The following is a 22987-nucleotide window of genomic DNA, read 5'->3' as shown; positions in this document are numbered from 1 at the left end:
TCCATCTGTAGCAGAATACTATCTTCTCTTGTATTAACTGCTTTACATAGTTTTGTATCATCTGCAAATATCGATATTTTACTGTGTAAACCTTCTACCAGATCATTAATGAATATGTTGAAGAGAACAGGTCCCAATACTGACCCCTGCGGTACCCCACTGGTCACAGCGACCCAGTTAGAGACTATACCATTTATAACCACCCTCTGCTTTCTATCACTAAGCCAGTTACTAACCCATTTACACACATTTTCCCCCAGACCAAGCATTCTCATTTTGTGTACCAACCTCTTGTGCGGCACGGTATCAAACGCTTTGGAAAAATCGAGATATACCACGTCCAATGACTCACCGTGGTCCAGTCTATAGCTTACCTCTTCATAAAAACTGATTAGATTGGTTTGACAGGAACTGGATGGACAAATGTCTTTTTTCGGCCTTACTAACTATGTTACTATGTTACTATGTTGATGTGCCTTCTTAATATGAAAACAACTTAAGAAATGTAGGAAAATGCTTGAGAAATTTTGTCTGAAAAGAAATCTACAAAAGATACATATGGCACATTGGTAGACTCTAAACCCAAGAAATGACTTGTAAAATAAAAATACCTTTGTGTTTCTTTGTACTTTTTGAATTAATGAACTCTGTTTATAATAGTAAAATGCACATCAAAGTAATAAAAAGTCACCACAATGTAAAACTGTGGAGAAATCTTTCATGTTTTATGCAAAAAAAAAAAAAAGTTTTTGCTTTCAAATATTGGGGGTATAGCTCAGTGGTAGAGCATTTGACTGCAGATCAAGAGGTCCTTGGTTCAACTCCGAGTGCCCCCTGTGGACACTTTTTCAACAGATTAAACATGCCATTTTACCTGTATGTTCATGGAGGTTTTAGAACCATATCAAGTTGAATTCATGTTTATGTACTTTCTTAATTTGAATACTATTTAAGAAAAGTAGCAAAAAGATCATGTTGATGTGCCTTCTTAATAGGAAAACAACTTAAGAAATGTAGGGAAATGCTTGAGAAATTTTGTCTGAAAAGAAATCTACAAAAGATACATATGGCACATTGGTAGACTCTAAACCCAAGAAATGACTTGTAAAATAAAAATACTTTTCTGTTTCTTTGTACTTTTTGAATTATTGAACTCTGTTTATCAAAGTAAAATGCACATCAAAGTAACACAAAGTCACCACAACGTAAAACTATAAAAATCTTTCAGGTTTTATGCAAAAAAAATAATTTTTAGTTTTCTAATATAGGGGGTATAGCTCAGTGGTAGAGCATTTGACTGCAGATCACGAGGTCCTTGGTTCGACTCCGAGTGCCCCCTGTGGACACTTTTTCAACAGATTAATCATGCTTTTTTATGTTCATGAAAGGTTTAGAACCATATGAAGTTGAATTCATGTTTATGTACTTTCCTAATGTGGATTCTGATTAAGAAATGTAGCAAAAAGATCATGTTGATGTGCCTTCTTAATAGGAAAACAACTTAAGAAATGTAGGAAAATGCTTGAGAAATTTTGTTTGAAAAGAAATCTACAAAAGATACATATGGCACATTGGTAGACTCTAAACCCAAGAAAAGACTTGTAAAATAAAAATACCTTTGTGTTTCTTTGTACTTTTTGAATTAATGAACTCTGTTTATCAAAATAAAATGCACATCAAAGTAATAAAAAGTCACCACAATGTAAAACTGTAAAAATCTTTCAGGTTTTATGCAAAAAAAAAAAAGTTTTTGTTTTCTAATATAGGGGGTGTAGCTCAGTGGTAGAGCATTTGACTGCAGATCAAGAGGTCCTTGGTTCGACTCCGAGTGCTCCCTGTGGACACTTTTTCAACAGATTAATCATGCTTTTTTACCTTTATGTTCATGAAAGTTTTAGAACCACATGAAGTTGAATTCATTTTTATGTACTTTCCTATGGGGATTCTGATTAAGAAATGTAGCAAAAAGATCATGTTGATGTGCCTTCTTAATATGAAAACAACTTAAGAAATGTAGGAAAATGCTTGAGAAATTTTGTCTGAAATGAAAGCTACAAAAGATACATGTGGCACATTGGTAGAATCTAAACCCAAGAAATGACTTGTAAAATAAAAATACCTTTGTGTTTCTTTGTACTTTTTGAATTAATGAACTCTGTTTATCAAAGTAAAATGCACATCAAAGTAATAAAAAGTCACCACAATGTAAAACTGTGTAAAAATCTTTCAGTTTTTATGCCAAAAAAAAAAGAAAACTTTTTTGGTTTCCAATATAGGGGGTATAGCTCAGTGGTAGAGCATTTGACTGCAGATCAAGAGGTCCTTGGTTCAACTCCGAGTGCCCCCTGTATGCACTTTTTCAACAGATTAAACATGCCATTTTACCTATATGTTCATGGAAGTTTTAGAACCATATCAAGTTGAATTCATGTTTATGTATTTTCTTAATTTGAATACTATTTAAGAAAAGTAGCAGAAAGATCATGTTGATGTGCCTTCTTAACAGGAAAACAACTTAAGAAATGTAGGAAAATGCTTGAGAAATTTTGTCTGAAAAGAAATCTACAAAAGATACATATGGCACATTGGTAGACTCTAAACCCAAGAAATGACTTGTAAAATAAAAATACCTTTGTGTGTCTTTGTACTTTTTGAATGAATTAACTCTGTTTATCAAAGTAAAATGCACATCAAAGTAATAAAAAGTCACCATAATGTAAAACTGTAAAAATCTTTCAGGTTTTATGCAAAAAAAAAAAAGTTTTTGTTTTCCAATATAGGGGGTATAGCTCAGTGGTAGAGCATTTGACTGCAGATCAAGAGGTCCTTGGTTCGACTCCGAGTGCCCCCTGTGGACACTTTTTCAACAGATTAATCATGCTTTTTTACCTTTATGTTCATGAAAGTTTTAGAACCATATGAAGTTGAATTCATATTTATGTACTTTCCTAATGTGGATTCTGATTAAGAAATGTAGCAAAAAGATCATGTTGATGTGCCTTCTTAATATGAAAACAACTTAAGAAATGTAGGAAAATGCTCGAGAAATTTTGTCTGAAATGAAAGCTACAAAATATACATGTGGCACATTGGTAGAATCTAAACCCAAGAAATGACTTGTAAAATAAAAATACCTTTGTGTTTCTTTGTACTTTTTGGATTAATGAACTCTGTTTAACAAAGTAAAATGCACATCAAAGTAATAAGAAGTCACCACAATGCAAATCTGTAAAAATCTTTCAGCTTTTATGCAAAAAAAAAAAATAAAAAAATTTTTGTTTTCAAATATAGGGGGTATAGCTCAGTGGTAGAGCATTTAACTGCAGATCAAGAGGTCCTGGTTCAACTCCGAGTGCCTCCTGTATTCACTTTTTCAACAGATTAATCATGCTTTTTTACCTATATGTTCATGGAAGTTTTAGAACCATATGAAGTTGAATTCATGTTTATATACTTTCCTAATGTGGATTCTGATTAAGAAATGTAGCAAAAAGATCATGTTGATGTGCCTTCTTAATATGAAAACAACTTAAGAAATGTAGGAAAATGCTCGAGAAATTTTGTCTGAAATGAAAGCTACAAAATATACATGTGGCACATTGGTAGAATCTAAACCCAAGAAATGACTTGTAAAATAAAAATACCTTTGTGTTTCTTTGTACTTTTTGGATTAATGAACTCTGTTTAACAAAGTAAAATGCACATCAAAGTAATAAGAAGTCACCACAATGCAAATCTGTAAAAATCTTTCAGCTTTTATGCAAAAAAAAAAAATAAAAAAATTTTTGTTTTCAAATATAGGGGGTATAGCTCAGTGGTAGAGCATTTAACTGCAGATCAAGAGGTCCTGGTTCAACTCCGAGTGCCTCCTGTATTCACTTTTTCAACAGATTAATCATGCTTTTTTACCTATATGTTCATGGAAGTTTTAGAACCATATGAAGTTGAATTCATGTTTATATACTTTCTTAATGTGGATTCTGATTAAGAAATGTAGCAAAAAGATCATGATAGATTAGCGAAATTAGGATTATTTAGTCTAGAAAAAAGACGACTGAGGGGCGATCTAATAACCATGTATAAGTATATAAGGGGACAATACAAATATCTCGCTGAGGATCTGTTTATACCAAGGAAGGTGACGGGCACAAGGGGGCATTCTTTGCGTCTGGAGGAGAGAAGGTTTTTCCACCAACATAGAAGAGGATTCTTTACTGTTAGGGCAGTGAGAATCTGGAATTGCTTGCCTGAGGAGGTGGTGATGGCGAACTCAGTCGAGGGGTTCAAGAGAGGCCTGGATGTCTTCCTGGAGCAGAACAATATTGTATCATACAATTATTAGGTTCTGTAGAAGGACGTAGATCTGGGTATTTATTATGATGGAATATAGGCTGAACTGGATGGACAAATGTCTTTTTTCGGCCTTACTAACTATGTTACTATGTTACTATGTTGATGTGCCTTCTTAATATGAAAACAACTTAAGAAATGTAGGAAAATGCTTGAGAAATTTTGTCTGAAAAGAAATCTACAAAAGATACATATGGCACATTGGTAGACTCTAAACCCAAGAAATGACTTGTAAAATAAAAATACCTTTGTGTTTCTTTGTACTTTTTGAATTAATGAACTCTGTTTATAATAGTAAAATGCACATCAAAGTAATAAAAAGTCACCACAATGTAAAACTGTGGAGAAATCTTTCATGTTTTATGCAAAAAAAAAAAAAAGTTTTTGCTTTCAAATATTGGGGGTATAGCTCAGTGGTAGAGCATTTGACTGCAGATCAAGAGGTCCTTGGTTCAACTCCGAGTGCCCCCTGTATGCACTTTTTCAACAGATTAAACATGCCATTTTACCTGTATGTTCATGGAGGTTTTAGAACCATATCAAGTTGAATTCATGTTTATGTACTTTCTTAATTTGAATACTATTTAAGAAAAGTAGCAAAAAGATCATGTTGATGTGCCTTCTTAATAGGAAAACAACTTAAGAAATGTAGGGAAATGCTTGAGAAATTTTGTCTGAAAAGAAATCTACAAAAGATACATATGGCACATTGGTAGACTCTAAACCCAAGAAATGACTTGTAAAATAAAAATACTTTTCTGTTTCTTTGTACTTTTTGAATTATTGAACTCTGTTTATCAAAGTAAAATGCACATCAAAGTAACACAAAGTCACCACAACGTAAAACTATAAAAATCTTTCAGGTTTTATGCAAAAAAAAAAATTTTTAGTTTTCTAATATAGGGGGTATAGCTCAGTGGTAGAGCATTTGACTGCAGATCACGAGGTCCTTGGTTCGACTCCGAGTGCCCCCTGTGGACACTTTTTCAACAGATTAATCATGCTTTTTTATGTTCATGAAAGGTTTAGAACCATATGAAGTTGAATTCATGTTTATGTACTTTCCTAATGTGGATTCTGATTAAGAAATGTAGCAAAAAGATCATGTTGATGTGCCTTCTTAATAGGAAAACAACTTAAGAAATGTAGGAAAATGCTTGAGAAATTTTGTTTGAAAAGAAATCTACAAAAGATACATATGGCACATTGGTAGACTCTAAACCCAAGAAAAGACTTGTAAAATAAAAATACCTTTGTGTTTCTTTGTACTTTTTGAATTAATGAACTCTGTTTATCAAAATAAAATGCACATCAAAGTAATAAAAAGTCACCACAATGTAAAACTGTAAAAATCTTTCAGGTTTTATGCAAAAAAAAAAAAGTTTTTGTTTTCTAATATAGGGGGTGTAGCTCAGTGGTAGAGCATTTGACTGCAGATCAAGAGGTCCTTGGTTCGACTCCGAGTGCCCCCTGTGGACACTTTTTCAACAGATTAATCATGCTTTTTTACCTTTATGTTCATGGAAGTTTTAGAACCATAAGAAGTTGAATTCATGTTTATATACTTTCTTAATGTGGATTCTGATTAAGAAATGTAGCAAAAAGATCATGTTGATGTGCCTTCTTAATATGAAAACAACTTAAGAAATGTAGGAAAATGCTTGAGAAATTTTGTCTGAAAAGAAATCTACAAAAGATACATATGGCACATTGGTAGACTCTAAACCCAAGAAATGACTTGTAAAATAAAAATACTTTTCTGTTTCTTTGTACTTTTTGAATTATTGAACTCTGTTTATCAAAGTAAAATGCACATCAAAGTAACACAAAGTCACCACAACGTAAAACTATAAAAATCTTTCAGGTTTTATGCAAAAAAAAAAATTTTTAGTTTTCTAATATAGGGGGTATAGCTCAGTGGTAGAGGATTTGACTGCAGATCACGAGGTCCTTGGTTCGACTCCGAGTGCCCCCTGTGGACACTTTTTCAACAGATTAATCATGCTTTTTTATGTTCATGAAAGGTTTAGAACCATATGAAGTTGAATTCATGTTTATGTACTTTCGTAATGTGGATTCTGATTAAGAAATGTAGCAAAAAGATCATGTTGATGTGCCTTCTTAATATGAAAACAACTTAAGAAATGTATCAAAATGCTCGAGAAATTTTGTCTGAAATGAAAGCTACAAAAGATACATGTGGCACATTGGTAAAATCTAAACCCAAGAAATGACTTGTAAAATAAAAATACCTTTGTATTTCTTTGTACTTTTTGGATTAATGAACTCTGTTTAACAAAGTAAAATGCACATCAAAGTAATAAAAAGTCACCACAATGTAAAACTGTGTAAAAATCTTTCAGTTTTTATGCAAAAAAATAGAAAAAAATTTTGTTTTCAAATATAGGGGGTAAAGCTCAGTGGTAGAGCATTTGACTGCAGATCAAGAGGTCCTTGGTTCGACTCCGAGTGCCCCCTGTGGACACTTTTTCAACAGATTAATCATGCTTTTTTACCTTTATGTTCATGAAAGGTTTAGAACCATATGAAGTTGAATTCATGTTTATGTACTTTCCTAATGTGGATTCTGATTAAGAAATGTAGCAAAAAGATCATGTTGATATGCCTTCTTAATATGAAAACAACTTAAGAAATGTATGAACATGCATGAGAAATTTTGTCACCACAACGTAAAACTATAAAAATCTTTCAGGTTTTATGCAAAAAAAAAAATTTTTAGTTTTCTAATATAGGGGGTATAGCTCAGTGGTAGAGCATTTGACTGCAGATCAAGAGGTCCTTGGTTCGACTCCGAGTGCCCCCAGTATTCACTTTTTCAACAGATTAATCATGCTTTTTTACCTTTATGTTCATGAAAGGTTTAGAACCATATGAAGTTGAATTCATGTTTATGTACTTTCCTAATGTGGATTCTGATTTAGAAATGTAGCAAAAAGATCATGTTGATGTGCCTTCTTAATATGAAAACAACTTAAGAAATGTATCAAAATGCTCGAGAAATTTTGTTTGAAATGAAAGCTACAAAAGATACATGTGGCACATTGGTAGAATCTAAACGCAAGAAATGACTTGTAAAATAAAAATACCTCTGTGTTTCTTTGTACTTTTTGGATTAATGAACTCTGTTTTTACAAAGTAAAATGCACATCAAAGTAATAAAAAGTCACCACAATGTAAAACTGTGTAAAAATCTTTCAGTTTTTATGCAAAAAAATAGAAAAAAATTTTGTTTTCAAATATAGGGGGTAAAGCTCAGTGGTAGAGCATTTGACTGCAGATCAAGAGGTCCTTGGTTCGACTCCGAGTGCCCCCTGTGGACACTTTTTCAACAGATTAATCATGCTTTTTTACCTTTATGTTCATGAAAGGTTTAGAACCATATGAAGTTGAATTCATGTTTATGTACTTTCCTAATGTGGATTCTGATTAAGAAATGTAGCAAAAAGATCATGTTGATGTGCCTTCTTAATATGAAAACAACTTAAGAAATGTAGGAAAATGCATGAGAAATTTTGTCGGAAAAGAAATCTACAAAAGATAGATATGGCACATTGGTAGACTCTAAACCCAAGAAATGACTTGTAAAATAAACATACCTTTGTGTTTCTTTGAACTTTTTGAATTAATGAACTCTGTTTATCAAAGTAAAATGCCCATCAAAGTAATAAAAAGTCACCACAATGTTAAACTGTGTAAAAATCTTTCAGGTTTTATGCAAAAAAAAAAGAAGTTTTTGTTATCAAATATAGGGGGTATAGCTCTGTGGTAGAGCATTTGACTGCAGATCAAGAGGTCCTTGGTTCAACTCCGAGTGCCCCTGTATGTGCTTTTTCAACAGATTAAACATGCCTTTTACCTATATGTTCACGGAAGTTTTAGAACCATATGAAGTTGAATTCATGTTTATGTACATTCTTAATTTGAATACTATTTAAGAAAAGTAGCAAAAAGATCATGTTGATGTGCCTTCTTAAAATGAAAACAACTTAAGAAACGTAGGAAAATGCTTGAGAAATTTTGTCTAAAAATAAATCTACAAAAGATACATATGGCACATTGGTAGACTCTAAACCCAAGAAATGACTTGTAAAATAAAAATACCTTTGTGCTTCTTTGTACTTTTTGAATTAATGAACTCTGTTTATCAAAGTAAAATGCACATCAAAGTAATAAAAAGTCACCACAATGTAAAACTGTGTAAAAATCTTTCAGGTTTTATGCAAAAAAAAAAGGTTTTGTTTTCAAATATAGGGGGTATAGCTCATTGGTAGAACATTTGACTACAGATCAAGAGTTCCTTGGTTCAACTCCGAGTGCCCCCTGTATGCACTTTTTCAACAGATTAAACATGCCATTTTACCTGTATGTTCATGGAGGTTTTAGAACCATATCAAGTTGAATTCATGTTTATGTACTTTCTTAATTTGAATACTATTTAAGAAAAGTAGCAAAAAGATCATGTTGATGTGCCTTCTTAATAGGAAAACAACTTAAGAAATGTAGGGAAATGCTTGAGAAATTTTGTCTGAAAAGAAATCTACAAAAGATACATATGGCACATTGGTAGACTCTAAACCCAAGAAATGACTTGTAAAATAAAAATACTTTTCTGTTTCTTTGTACTTTTTGAATTATTGAACTCTGTTTATCAAAGTAAAATGCACATCAAAGTAACACAAAGTCACCACAACGTAAAACTATAAAAATCTTTCAGGTTTTATGCAAAAAAAAAAATTTTTAGTTTTCTAATATAGGGGGTATAGCTCAGTGGTAGAGCATTTGACTGCAGATCATGAGGTCCTTGGTTCGACTCCGAGTGCCCCCTGTGGACACTTTTTCAACAGATTAATCATGCTTTTTTATGTTCATGAAAGGTTTAGAACCATATGAAGTTGAATTCATGTTTATGTACTTTCCTAATGTGGATTCTGATTAAGAAATGTAGCAAAAAGATCATGTTGATGTGCCTTCTTAAAATGAAAACAACTTAAGAAATGTAGGAAAATGCTTGAGAAATTTTGTCTAAAAATAGATCTACAAAAGATACATATGGCACATTGGTAGACTCTAAACCCAAGAAATGACTTGTAAAATAAAAATACCTTTGTGTTTGTTTGTACTTTTTGAATTAATGAACTCTGTTTATCAAAGTAAAATGCACATCAAAGTAATAAAAAGTCACCATAATGTAAAACTGTGTAAAAATCTTTCAGGTTTTATGCCAAAAAAAAAAAAAGTTTTTGTTTTCAAATATAGGGGGTATAGCTCAATGGTAGAGCATTTGACTGCAGATCAAGAGGTCCTTGGTTCAACTTCGAGTGCCCCCTGTGGACACTTTTTCAACAGATTAATCATGCTTTTTTACCTAAATGTTCATGAAAGTTTTAGAACCATATGAAGTTGAATTTATGTTTATTTACTTTCTTAATGTGGATTCTTATTACGAAATGTAGCAAAAAGATCATGTTGATGTGCCTTCATAATATGAAAACAACTTAAGAAATGTAGGAAAATGCATGAGAAATTTTGTCGGAAAAGAAATCTACAAAAGATAGATATGGCACATTGGTAGACTCTAAACCCAAGAAATGACTTGTAAAATAACAATACCTTTGTGTTTCTTTGAACTTTTTGAATTAATGAACTCTGTTTAACAAAGTAAAACGCACATCAAAGTAATAAAAAGTCACCACAATGTAAAACTGTGTAAAAATCTTTCAGGTTTTATGCAAAAAAAAAAGTTTTTGCTTTCAAATATAGGGGGTGTAGCTCAGTGGTAGAGCATTTGACTGCAGATCAAGAGGTCCTTGGTTCAACTACGAGTGCCCCATGTATGCACTTTTTCAATAGATTAAACATGCTTTTTTACCTATATGTTCATGGAAATTTTAGAACTATATGAAGTTGAATTCATGTTTATGTACTTTCTTAATTTGAATACTATTTAAGAAAAGTAGCAAAAAGATCATGTTGATGTGCCTTCTTAATATGAAAACAACTTAAGAAATGTAGGAAAATAGTTGAGAAATTTTGTCTGAAATGAAAGCTACAAAAGATACATGTGGCACATTTTTAGAATCGAAACCCAAGAAATGACTTGTAAAATAAAAATACCTTTGTGTTTCTTTGTACTTTTTCAATTAATGAACTCTGTTTAACAAAGTAAAATGCACATCAAATTAGTAAAAAGTCACCATAATGTTAAACTGTGTAAAATACTTTCAGGTTTTATGCAAAAAAAAAAAAAAGTTTTTGTTTTCAAATATAGGGTGCATAGCTCAGTGGTAGAGCATTTGACTGCAGATCAAGAGGTCCTTGGTTTAACTCCGAGTGCCCCCCTGTATGCACTTTTTCAACATATTAAACATGCCTTTTTACCTATATGTTCATGGAAGTTTTAGAACCATATGAAGTTGAATTCATGTTTATATACTTTCTTAATTTGAATACTATTTAAGAAAAGTAGCAAAAAGATCATGTTGATGTGCCTTCTTAATATGAAAACAACTTAAGAAATGTAGGAAAATGCTTGAGAAATTTTGTCTGAAAAGAAATCTACAAAAGATACATATGGCACATTGGTAGACTCTAAACCCAAGAAATGACTTGTAAAATAAAAATACCTTTGTGTTTCTTTGAACTTTTTGAATTATTGAACTCTGTTTAACAAAGTAAAATGCACATCAAAGTAATAAAAAGTCACCACAATGTAAAACTGTGTAAAAATCTTTCAGGTTTTATGCAAAAAAAAAAAAGTTTTTGTTTGCAAATATAGGGGGTATAGCTCATTGGCAGACCATTTGACTGCAGATCAATAGGTCCTTGGTTCAACTCCGAGTGCCCCCTGTATGCACTTTTTTAACAGATTAAACATGCTTTTTTACCTATATGTTCATGGAAGTTTTAGAACCATATGAAGTCAAATTCATGTTTATGTACTTTCTTAATTTGAATACTATTTAAGAAAAGTAGCAGAAAGATCATGTTGATGTGCCTTCTTAAAATGAAAACAACTTAAGAAATGTAGGAAAATGCTTGAGAAATTTTGTCTAAAAATAAATCTACAACTGATACATATGGCACATTTATAGACTCTAAACCCAAGAAATGACTTGTAAAATAAAAATACTTTTGTGTTTCTTTGTACTTTTTGAATTAATGAACTCTGTTTATCAAAGTAAAATGCACATCAAAGTAATAAAAAGTCACCATAATGTAAAACTGTGTAAAAATCTTTCAGGTTTTATGCAAAAGAAAAAAAAAGTTTTTGTTTTCAAATATAGGCGGTATAGCTCAATGGTAGAGCATTTTACTGCAGATCAAGAGGTCCTTGGTTCAACTTCGAGTGCCTCCTGTAGACACTTTTTCAACAGATTAATCATGCTTTTTTAAATATATGTTCATGAAAGTTTTAGAACCATATGAAGTTGAGTTCATGTTTATGTACTTTCCAAATGTGGATTCTATTTAAGAAATGTAGCAAAAAGATCATGTTGATGTGCCTTCTTAATATGAAAACAACTTAAGAAATGTAGGAAAATGCATGAGAAATTTTGTCTGAAAAGAAATCTACAAAAGATACATATGGCACATTGGTAGACTCTAAACCCAAGAAATGACTTGTAAAATAAAAATACTTTTCTGTTTCTTTGTACTTTTTGAATTATTGAACTCTGTTTATCAAAGTAAAATGCACATCAAAGTAACACAAAGTCACCACAACGTAAAACTATAAAAATCTTTCAGGTTTTATGCAAAAAAAAAAATTTTTAGTTTTCTAATATAGGGGGTATAGCTCAGTGGTAGATGATTTGACTGCAGATCACGAGGTCCTTGGTTCGACTCCGAGTGCCCCCTGTGGACACTTTTTCAACAGATTAATCATGCTTTTTTATGTTCATGAAAGGTTTAGAACCATATGAAGTTGAATTCATGTTTATGTACTTTCGTAATGTGGATTCTGATTAAGAAATGTAGCAAAAAGATCATGTTGATGTGCCTTCTTAATATGAAAACAACTTAAGAAATGTATCAAAATGCTCGAGAAATTTTGTCTGAAATGAAAGCTACAAAAGATACATGTGGCACATTGGTAAAATCTAAACCCAAGAAATGACTTGTAAAATAAAAATACCTTTGTATTTCTTTGTACTTTTTGGATTAATGAACTCTGTTTAACAAAGTAAAATGCACATCAAAGTAATAAAAAGTCACCACAATGTAAAACTGTGTAAAAATCTTTCAGTTTTTATGCAAAAAAATAGAAAAAAATTTTGTTTTCAAATATAGGGGGTAAAGCTCAGTGGTAGAGCATTTGACTGCAGATCAAGAGGTCCTTGGTTCGACTCCGAGTGCCCCCTGTGGACACTTTTTCAACAGATTAATCATGCTTTTTTACCTTTATGTTCATGAAAGGTTTAGAACCATATGAAGTTGAATTCATGTTTATGTACTTTCCTAATGTGGATTCTGATTAAGAAATGTAGCAAAAAGATCATGTTGATATGCCTTCTTAATATGAAAACAACTTAAGAAATGTATGAACATGCATGAGAAATTTTGTCACCACAACGTAAAACTATAAAAATCTTTCAGGTTTTATGCAAAAAAAAAAATTTTTAGTTTTCTAATATAGGGGGTATAGCTCAGTGGTAGAGCATTTGACTGCAGATCAAGAGGTCCTTGGTTCGACTCCGAGTGCCCCCAGTATTCACTTTTTCAACAGATTAATCATGCTTTTTTACCTTTATGTTCATGAAAGGTTTAGAACCATATGAAGTTGAATTCATGTTTATGTACTTTCCTAATGTGGATTCTGATTTAGAAATGTAGCAAAAAGATCATGTTGATGTGCCTTCTTAATATGAAAACAACTTAAGAAATGTATCAAAATGCTCGAGAAATTTTGTTTGAAATGAAAGCTACAAAAGATACATGTGGCACATTGGTAGAATCTAAACGCAAGAAATGACTTGTAAAATAAAAATACCTCTGTGTTTCTTTGTACTTTTTGGATTAATGAACTCTGTTTTTACAAAGTAAAATGCACATCAAAGTAATAAAAAGTCACCACAATGTAAAACTGTGTAAAAATCTTTCAGTTTTTATGCAAAAAAATAGAAAAAAATTTTGTTTTCAAATATAGGGGGTATAGCTCAGTGGTAGAGCATTTGACTGCAGATCAAGAGGTCCTTGGTTCGACTCCGAGTGCCCCCTGTGGACACTTTTTCAACAGATTAATCATGCTTTTTTACCTTTATGTTCATGGAAGTTTTAGAACCATATGAAGTTGAATTCATGTTTATATACTTTCTTAATTTGAATACTATTTAAGAAAAGTAGCAAAAAGATCATGTTGATGTGCCTTCTTAATATGAAAACAACTTAAGAAATGTAGGAAAATGCTTGAGAAATTTTGTCTGAAAAGAAATCTACAAAAGATACATATGGCACATTGGTAGACTCTAAACCCAAGAAATGACTTGTAAAATAAAAATACCTTTGTGTTTCTTTGAACTTTTTGAATTAATGAACTCTGTTTAACAAAGTAAAATGCACATCAAAGTAATAAAAAGTCACCACAATGTAAAACTGTGTAAAAATCTTTCAGGTTTTATGCAAAAAAAAAAAAGTTTTTGTTTGCAAATATAGGGGGTATAGCTCATTGGCAGACCATTTGACTGCAGATCAATAGGTCCTTGGTTCAACTCCGAGTGCCCCCTGTATGCACTTTTTTAACAGATTAAACATGCTTTTTTACCTATATGTTCATGGAAGTTTTAGAACCATATGAAGTCAAATTCATGTTTATGTACTTTCTTAATTTGAATACTATTTAAGAAAAGTAGCAGAAAGATCATGTTGATGTGCCTTCTTAAAATGAAAACAACTTAAGAAATGTAGGAAAATGCTTGAGAAATTTTGTCTAAAAATAAATCTACAACTGATACATATGGCACATTTATAGACTCTAAACCCAAGAAATGACTTGTAAAATAAAAATACTTTTGTGTTTCTTTGTACTTTTTGAATTAATGAACTCTGTTTATCAAAGTAAAATGCACATCAAAGTAATAAAAAGTCACCATAATGTAAAACTGTGTAAAAATCTTTCAGGTTTTATGCAAAAGAAAAAAAAAGTTTTTGTTTTCAAATATAGGCGGTATAGCTCAATGGTAGAGCATTTTACTGCAGATCAAGAGGTCCTTGGTTCAACTTCGAGTGCCTCCTGTAGACACTTTTTCAACAGATTAATCATGCTTTTTTAAATATATGTTCATGAAAGTTTTAGAACCATATGAAGTTGAGTTCATGTTTATGTACTTTCCAAATGTGGATTCTATTTAAGAAATGTAGCAAAAAGATCATGTTGATGTGCCTTCTTAATATGAAAACAACTTAAGAAATGTAGGAAAATGCATGAGAAATTTTGTCTGAAAAGAAATCTACAAAAAATACGCATGGCACATTGGTAGACTCTAAACCCAAGAAATGACTTGTAAAATAAAAATACCTTTGTGTTTCTTTGTACTTTTTGAATTAATGAACTCTGTTTAACAAAGTAAAATGCACATCAAAGTAATAAAAAGTCACCACAAGGTAAAACTGTGTAAAAATCTTTCAGGTTTTGTGCAAAAAAAAAAAAAAGTTTTTGCTTTCAAATATAGGGGGTGTAGCTCGGTGGTAGAACATTTGACTGCAGATCAAGAGGTCCTTGGTTCAACTCTGAGTGCCCACTGTATGCACTTTTTTAACAGATTAAACATGCTTTTTTACCTATATGTTCATGGAAGTTTTAGAACCATATGAAGTTGAATTCATGTTTATGTACTTTCTTAATTTGAATACTATTTAAGAAAAGTAGCAAAAAGATCATGTTGATGTGCCTTCTTAATATGAAAACAACTTAAGAAATGTAGAAAAATGCTTGAGAAATTTTGTCTGAAAAGAAATCTACAAAAAATACACATGGCACATTGGTAGACTCTAAACCCAAGAAATGACTTGTAAAATAAAAATACCTTTGTGTTTCTTTGTACTTTTTGAATTAATGAACTCTGTTTATCAAAGTAAAATGCACATCAAAGTAATAAAAAGTCACCACAATGTAAAACTGTGTAAAAATCTTTCAGGTTTTATGCAAAAAAAAAAAACGTTTTTGTTTTCAAATATAGGGGGCATAGCTCAGTGGTAGAGCATTTGACTGCAGATCAAGAGGTACTTGGTTCAACTCCGAGTGCCCCCTGTATGCGCTTTTTCAACAGATTAGACATGCTATTTTACCTATATGTTCATGGAAGTTTTAGAACCATATGAAGTTGAATTCATGTTTATGTACTTTCCTAATGTGGATTCTGATTAAGAAATGTTGCAAAAAGATAATGTTGTTGCGCCTTCTTAATATGAAAACAACTTAAGAAATGTAGGAAAATGCTTGAGAAATTTTGTCTGAAATGAAAGCTACAAAAGATACATGTGGCACATTTTTAGAATCGAAACCCAAGAAATGACCTGTAAAATAAAAATACCTTTGTGTTTCTTTGTACTTTTTGAATTAATGAACTCTGTTTAACAAAATAAAATGCACATCAAAGTAATAAAAAGTCACCATAATGTAAAACTGTGTAAAAATCTTTCAGGTTTTATGCAAAAAAAAAAAAGTTTTTGTTTTCAAATATAGGGGGTATATCTCAGTGGTAGAGCATTTGACTGCAGATCAAGAGGTCCTTGGTTCAACTCCGAGTGCCCCCTGTATGCACTTTTTCAACAGATTAAACATGCCTTTTTACCTATATGTTCATGGAAGTTTTAGAACCATATGAAGTTGAATTCATGTTTATGTACTTTCTTAATTTGAATACTACTTAAGAAAAGTAGCAAAAAGATCATGTTGATGTGCCTTCTTAAAATGAAAACAACTTAAGAAATGTAGGAAAATGCTTGAGAAATTTTGTCTGAAATGAAAGCTACAAAAGATACATGTGGCACATTTTTAGAATCGAAACCCAAGAAATGACTTGTAAAATAAAAATACCTTTGTGTTTCTTTGTACTTTTTGAATTAATGAACTCTGTTTAACAAAGTAAAATGCACATCAAATTAATAAAAAGTCACCACAATGTTAAACTGTGTAAAAATCTTTCAGGTTTTATGCAAAAAAAAAAAAAAGTTTTTGCTTTCAAATATAGGGGGCATAGCTCAGTGGTAGAGCATTTGACTGCAGATCATGAAGTCTTTGGTTCAACTAAGAGTACCCCCTGTAGAGACTTTTTCAACAGATTAATAATGCTTTTTTACCTATATGTTCATGAAAGTCTTAGAACCATATGAAGTTGAATTCATGTTTATGTACTTTTTTAATGTGGATTCTGATTAAGAGATGTAGCAAAAAGATCATGTTGATGTGCCTTCTTAATATGAAAACAACTTAAGAAATGTAGGAAAATGCTTGAGAAATTTTGTCGGAAATGAAAGCTACAAAAGATACATGTGGCACATTTTTAGAATCGAAACCCAAGAAATGACTTGTAAAATAAAAATACCTTTGTGTTTCTTTGTACTTTTTGAATTAATGAACTCTGTTTAACAAAGTAAAATGCACATCAAATTAATAAAAAGTCACCACAATGTTAAACTGTGTAAAAATCTTTCAGGTTTTATGCAAAAAAAAAAAAAAGTTTTTGTTTTCAAATATAGGGGGTATAGCTCAGTGGTAGAGCATTTGACTGCCGATCAAGAGGTCCTTGTTTCAACTCCTAGGGCCCCCTGTAGACACTTTTTCAACAGATTAACACTAGAAGTCCCAGAGACAGGTCATTTAACATTTCTACCTTTGAAACCCAGAGAAGGGTCAAATGACCTAAAGGATTTTATCTATAGCTTATCTTATCTCTTTTCACTGTCTTTTGTTCTGTAATTAAGGCCAATACTGTTGCACCACAGGAGGTTGTTTGCTGTTTTCCATCGAGTTTACCCATGTAGTTTCAAGTTTCAAGTTAGTTCTGTTCAGTTTATTGTATTTGATAATATAAAGATTATACATATTGTATTTAGTTTAGTATTATTTGTGCAAAAAAGCGCTGAAACAATGAATCATTTTTTATATATTTTAAATAGAGAATTAGAAATTTTAGAGCAAGGTACAGCTGTGAGTAATGACCAGAAGCATTTGTGTCTAAGGCTATGTGCACACTTTGCGGATTCCACTGCGGATTTTTCCGCAGCGGAATTCCAAAATCCGCAGTGAAAACCCGTTGCAGTTTTTACTGCGGATTTATCGTGTTTTTTACTGCGGTTTCTTCTGCGGATTTTCATCTGCAGTTTCCTAATGGAGCAGGTGAAAATCCGCAGAAAAGAAGTGACATGCTGTGGAATGTAATCCGCAGCATTTCCGCGTGGATTTTTCTGCAGCATGTGCACAGCGTTTTTTGTTTCCCATAAGTTTACATTGTACTGTAAACTCAGGGGAAACTGCTGCGGATCCGCAGCGGTCAAAGGTACCGTTACATGTTACGATCTCGTCGACGATATAGTTAGAAATGTCACGTGATCACATCGTTCGTGCAATCAGTTTCACATCGTCCAAGAGGCGTCACATGCAACTATCTTGTTAACGATGTCAATTTTGGCTCCGCGTTAGCCTCATTGCAAACGTTTGCAGAACGATTTTTCACAATGGCTGGAATAGGAGAATTTAGACCAAAATCGTTCCTCTCAGCGTTACACTGAATGATGCTGCACATCTTCTGACACATAATTGGACGAGGATCGTCAGATTTGAGATCCTGACCTCAAATCTGCGATCAGCGATCCAACGATGTGTTCGTCCGATATCTTCACGTTACACGCAACGATGTGAAAACGACATTGCATGAACGACGTAATCACGTGACGTTTTCAAACGATATCGTCAACGAGATCGTAACGTGTAACTGTACCTTTAGGCCTCAATCACACTAGTGAAAAAAAATTGCAACATGTTCATTCTTGTGCAAATTTGGCGCGAAAAAAATTTGCACAAGAGGACTGAAATTTTAGTGTGAAAAATATACAAAACAACAACTGTTATTTGTTTTGATGCTTTTTATTTTTTTTTAAAAACCAATGATTTTTTTTTCACTAAAGGGTTATTTCACATCAACATCAAATAAATAGTCACATTTTCAAGATGAGCAGTGTATAAGCCGCATGGCCAAACAAATGTGATAAAACAGTGAACAAGAAAACAATATAATCAAATTATACAACAGGGAGGGATGTTGGTGGAGGAGTGGGAAGAGGGGAGGGGGGAAAGGGTAAAGACAAATACATGGGGGTAGGGGAGTAAAGGAGCACGCATCAAAGGATGCTTTTTATTTTTGTTATAAAAATGTTAAAAAAATACAAGGAATATAACAATTCCACACATATTTTCCATAGGCTGCAGTGGGGGCCTGTGTGTGTGAGTGGCATGTCCTTGTGTGACTAGCATTTCAGCACTCACTCAGCAGTCTGTCTGAACATGTCGGAACATACCTGGCACTGCCTGGGTATGTCCCTGGTACATTTGCCACATGTGTATTTGTAGCAGTCAACACATCTCTCAGTTGCACAATTGTTCATGCATTGATGGTTGACCTGGCACTTCACCCTTTTGCCAGAGCTGGGTGTGGAGGGAAGTTGCCAAAGGAGTTTCTCCTTGCGTGCCTTCTTTTCAGTCACATGACGGCCACCTAACTCTTTTGCAAGCTCAACCAGGAAGTCCACCCGTCTCTCCTGCACCCCAGTGCATGCCTGATAAAGAACATGAGCATTGAGTGCTGCCATGTCAATCATGTTGTAGAACACGGCGACAGGCCATCTCCATGTTCCTGCATGCACGCTGTACTCCCGCACCATTTGGTCCATTACATCCACACCGCACTTTGTGTGGTTGTATTGTGTGACCGTGTTTGGCTTCCTTTTGTTGGTATCCTCAGTCTCAACCACGCTGTGCATGCTGCTGAGAATGTAGACGGCCTTCTTTCATTTGGGTGCATACAGGGGACGGGAAGAAAAACATTAGACTCGAACAAAGAAGACCCAGGAAAACATACTCAGAAGGGAGGTAAGAACATTTCTAAAACAATCCACAGCGAGGAGATTGGAACAAAACAAAATCCTCTAAACTGCATGCTCGCAAACGCCAGAAGCCTGACAAACAAGATGGAAGAACTAGAAGCAGAAATATCTACAGGTAACTTTGACATAGTGGGAATAACCGAGACATGGTTAGATGAAAGCTATGACTGGGCAGTTAACTTACAGGGTTACAGTCTGTTTAGAAAGGATCGTAAAAATCGGAGAGGAGGAGGGGTTTGTCTCTATGTAAAGTCTTGTCTAAAGTCCACTTTAAGGGAGGATATTAGCGAAGGGAATGAGGATGTCGAGTCCATATGGGTCGAAAAATGGTAACAAAATTCTCATTGGGGTCTGTTACAAACCCCTAAATATAACAGAAACCATGGAAAGTCTACTTCTAAAGCAGATAGATGAAGCTGCAACCCATAATGAGGTCCTGGTTATGGGGGACTTTAACTACCCGGATATTAACTGGGAAACAGAAACCTGTGAAACCCATAAAGGCAACAGGTTTCTGCTAATAACCAAGAAAAATTATCTTTTACAATTGGTGCAGAATCCAACCAGAGGAGCAGCACTTTTAGACCTAATACTATCTAATAGACCTGACAGAATAACAAATCTGCAGGTGGTCGGGCATCTACGAAATAGCGACCACAATATTGTACAGTTTCACCTGTCTTTTACTAGGGGGACTTGTCAGGGAGTCACAAAAACACTGAACTTTAGGAAGGCAAAGTTTGACCAGCTTAGAGATGCCCTTAATCTGGTAGACTGGGACAATATCCTCAGAAATAAGAATACAGATAATAAATGGAAAATGTTTAAGAACATCCTAAATAGGCACTGTAAGTGGTTTATACCTTGTGGGAATAAAAGGACTAGAAATAGGAAAAACCCAATGTGGCTAAACAAAGAAGTAAGACAGGCAATTAACAGTAAAAAGAAAGCATTTGCACTACTAAAGCAGGATGGCACCATTGAAGCTCTAAAAAACTGTAGGGAGAAAAATACTTTATCTAAAAAAGTAATTAAAGCTGCCAAAAAGGAAACAGAGAAGCACATTGCTAAGGAGAGTAAAACTAATCCCAAACTGTTCTTCAACTATATCAATAGTAAAAGAATAAAAACTGAAAATGTAGGCCCCTTAAAAAATAGTGAGGAAAGAATGGTTGTAGATGACGAGGAAAGAGCTAACATATTAAACACCTTCTTCTCCACGGTATTCACGGTGGAAAATGAAATGCTAGGTGAAATCCCAAGAAACAATGAAAACCCTATATTAAGGGTCACCAATCTAACCCAAGAAGAGGTGCGAAACCGGCTAAATAAGATTAAAATAGATAAATCTCCGGGTCCGGATGGCATACACCCACGAGTACTAAGAGAACTAAGTAATGTAATAGATAAACTATTATTTCTTATTTTTAGGGACTCTATAGCGACGGGGTCTGTTCCGCAGGACTGGCGCATAGCAAATGTGGTGCCAATATTCAAAAAGGGCTCTAAAAGTGAACCTGGAAATTATAGGCCAGTAAGTCTAACCTCTATTGTTGGTAAAATATTTGAAGGGTTTCTGAGGGATGTTATTCTGGATTATCTCAATGAGAAAAACTGTTTAACTCCATATCAGCATGGGTTTATGAGAAATTGCTCCTGTCAAACCAATCTAATCAGTTTTTATGAAGAGGTAAGCTATAGGCTGGAACACGGTGAGTCATTGGACGTGGTATATCTCGATTTTTCCAAACCGTTTGATACCGTGCCGCACAAGAGGTTGGTACACAAAATGAGAATGCTTGGTCTGGGGGAAAATGTGTGTAAATGGGTTAGTAACTGGCTTAGTAATAGAAAGCAGAGGGTGCTTAAAAAGGCTACCTCTATTAAAGGAAGATGATTTTCTCTCTGAAATTCTTGAGGATGGTCTTAATGCCGTGGCGAGAAGGGCGCCCACTATCTACACTTCCTTATCGCCGAGCCTTTTCTCTTCACAGCCAGTCTCAAAAACTTGGCTTGAATGTAAAGGTTTTTATAAGTGTGGGGTTACTGCCTGCACAACTTGCCGTAATGCATGTGTAAAAAATACGTTTCAGAACAGGGATAAAACTCAAACCCATTACATAAAAAACTTTATTAATTGTCACACCAAGAACATGGTTTATAAAATCGATTGCATTGAATGTAATGTAGCGTACATAGGCTGCACAACCAGAAAGTTGAAGATCAGGATATCTGAACATTTAAGGGATCTGGGAAGAAGCGATACCGCTAGTAGAAACACATCAGCTGTCGCTAAACATTTCAATGTGCACCATGGAGGAGATACATCTATGATGACGATTCAGGGCATAGAGCATACTAATCTATCACAGCAAGGTGGAGATGTAAAGAGACAGCTTCTAACCAGAGAAGCTTTCTGGATTTTCAATTTGTTAACAAGACACCCATTTGGTTTAAATCGTAAAAATGAGATCATGTACCACTATAGCTAGCTTCTCATTGTATTATTGTTTTTAATAATCATTGTGTATTAACATAGTTTTTAGGTATTATTTCTTTACCTTGGCTTATTTGTTATTCATCTCTTGCAGCTGCGGTGGAATTCATGTGCATAGGACCTGTGGTAATCAGTCATGTGACTTGTATCAGTGAAGAGATTGGTCCATTTGCACTTAATAGTCACCGCAGTTTGCAAAATATCATGCATTGAGTAAGATCATTTTTGATCGAAACGCGTCGCATGTACTCTGCACTCATACTTTTGCACAAAGGCAAGGACTTGCTGTTTATATTTTAATGAAGAAATAAAGTTTGGAAATTTTAAGGAGCTGGAACGCTTTTCTTCTATTCGTCAGTATTGGGACCTGTTCTCTTTTATTTATTATTATTATTATTTATATAGCACCATTGATTCCATGGTGCTGTACATGAGAAGGGGTTACATACAAGTTACAAATATCACATACAGTAAACAAACTAACAATGACGGACTGATACAGAGGGGCGAGGACCCTGCCCTTGCGGGCTTACATTCTACATGATTATGGGGAAGGAGACAGTAGGTTGAGGGTTGCAGGAGCTCCGGTGTTGGTGAGGCGGTAGCTCCGGTGTTGGTGAGGTGGTAGCTCCGGTGTTGGTGAGGCGGTAGCTTCGATAGTGATGAGGCAGCAGCGGTGTCAGTGCAGGCTGTAGGCTTTCCTGAAGAGATGAGTTTTCAGGTTCCTTCTGAAGGATCCGACTGTGGTTGATAGTCGGACATGTTGGGGCAGAGAGTTCCAGAGGATGGGGGATATTCGGGAGAAGTCTTGGAGGCGATTGGATGAGGAGCGAATAAGTGTGGAGGAGAGAAGGAGGTCTTGGGAGGACCGGAGGTCACGTGAGGGAAGATATCGAGAGATTAGTTCAGAGATATATCTTCAACATATTCATTAATGATCTGGTAGAAGGTTTACACAGTAAAATATCGATATTTGCAGATGATACAAAACTATGTAAAGCAGTTAATACAAGAGAAGAT

General features: G+C 33.8%; 14 non-coding genes across 14 annotated transcripts; all 14 read left to right on the top strand.

The window, feature by feature from the left end:
- Positions 1–764: 764 nt before the first annotated feature.
- Positions 765–836, top strand: TRNAC-GCA (transfer RNA cysteine (anticodon GCA)). The gene has a single exon. It is a non-coding gene; the product is annotated as a tRNA-Cys (tRNA).
- Positions 837–1267: 431 nt separating this feature from the next.
- TRNAC-GCA (transfer RNA cysteine (anticodon GCA)) lies at positions 1268–1339 on the top strand. The gene has a single exon. It is a non-coding gene; the product is annotated as a tRNA-Cys (tRNA).
- Positions 1340–1765: 426 nt separating this feature from the next.
- On the top strand, positions 1766–1837 carry TRNAC-GCA (transfer RNA cysteine (anticodon GCA)). Its single transcript has one exon. It is a non-coding gene; the product is annotated as a tRNA-Cys (tRNA).
- A 438-nt stretch (positions 1838–2275) lies between these two features.
- On the top strand, positions 2276–2347 carry TRNAC-GCA (transfer RNA cysteine (anticodon GCA)). The gene has a single exon. It is a non-coding gene; the product is annotated as a tRNA-Cys (tRNA).
- A 432-nt stretch (positions 2348–2779) lies between these two features.
- On the top strand, positions 2780–2851 carry TRNAC-GCA (transfer RNA cysteine (anticodon GCA)). Its single transcript has one exon. It is a non-coding gene; the product is annotated as a tRNA-Cys (tRNA).
- A 1898-nt stretch (positions 2852–4749) lies between these two features.
- On the top strand, positions 4750–4821 carry TRNAC-GCA (transfer RNA cysteine (anticodon GCA)). The gene has a single exon. It is a non-coding gene; the product is annotated as a tRNA-Cys (tRNA).
- A 431-nt stretch (positions 4822–5252) lies between these two features.
- TRNAC-GCA (transfer RNA cysteine (anticodon GCA)) lies at positions 5253–5324 on the top strand. Its single transcript has one exon. It is a non-coding gene; the product is annotated as a tRNA-Cys (tRNA).
- A 426-nt stretch (positions 5325–5750) lies between these two features.
- Positions 5751–5822, top strand: TRNAC-GCA (transfer RNA cysteine (anticodon GCA)). Its single transcript has one exon. It is a non-coding gene; the product is annotated as a tRNA-Cys (tRNA).
- Positions 5823–7102: 1280 nt separating this feature from the next.
- On the top strand, positions 7103–7174 carry TRNAC-GCA (transfer RNA cysteine (anticodon GCA)). Its single transcript has one exon. It is a non-coding gene; the product is annotated as a tRNA-Cys (tRNA).
- A 1447-nt stretch (positions 7175–8621) lies between these two features.
- Positions 8622–8693, top strand: TRNAC-ACA (transfer RNA cysteine (anticodon ACA)). The gene has a single exon. It is a non-coding gene; the product is annotated as a tRNA-Cys (tRNA).
- Positions 8694–9124: 431 nt separating this feature from the next.
- On the top strand, positions 9125–9196 carry TRNAC-GCA (transfer RNA cysteine (anticodon GCA)). Its single transcript has one exon. It is a non-coding gene; the product is annotated as a tRNA-Cys (tRNA).
- A 3809-nt stretch (positions 9197–13005) lies between these two features.
- Positions 13006–13077, top strand: TRNAC-GCA (transfer RNA cysteine (anticodon GCA)). Its single transcript has one exon. It is a non-coding gene; the product is annotated as a tRNA-Cys (tRNA).
- Positions 13078–13515: 438 nt separating this feature from the next.
- Positions 13516–13587, top strand: TRNAC-GCA (transfer RNA cysteine (anticodon GCA)). The gene has a single exon. It is a non-coding gene; the product is annotated as a tRNA-Cys (tRNA).
- A 1957-nt stretch (positions 13588–15544) lies between these two features.
- Positions 15545–15616, top strand: TRNAC-GCA (transfer RNA cysteine (anticodon GCA)). Its single transcript has one exon. It is a non-coding gene; the product is annotated as a tRNA-Cys (tRNA).
- Positions 15617–22987: the final 7371 nt, after the last annotated feature.

Source organism: Ranitomeya imitator, chromosome 1, assembly GCF_032444005.1.
Source record: "Ranitomeya imitator isolate aRanImi1 chromosome 1, aRanImi1.pri, whole genome shotgun sequence".
NCBI classification, from domain to species: Eukaryota; Metazoa; Chordata; class Amphibia; order Anura; family Dendrobatidae; genus Ranitomeya; species Ranitomeya imitator.
Note: the sequence above shows the minus strand (reverse complement) of the source record. Positions and strands in the feature narration are given on the sequence as shown.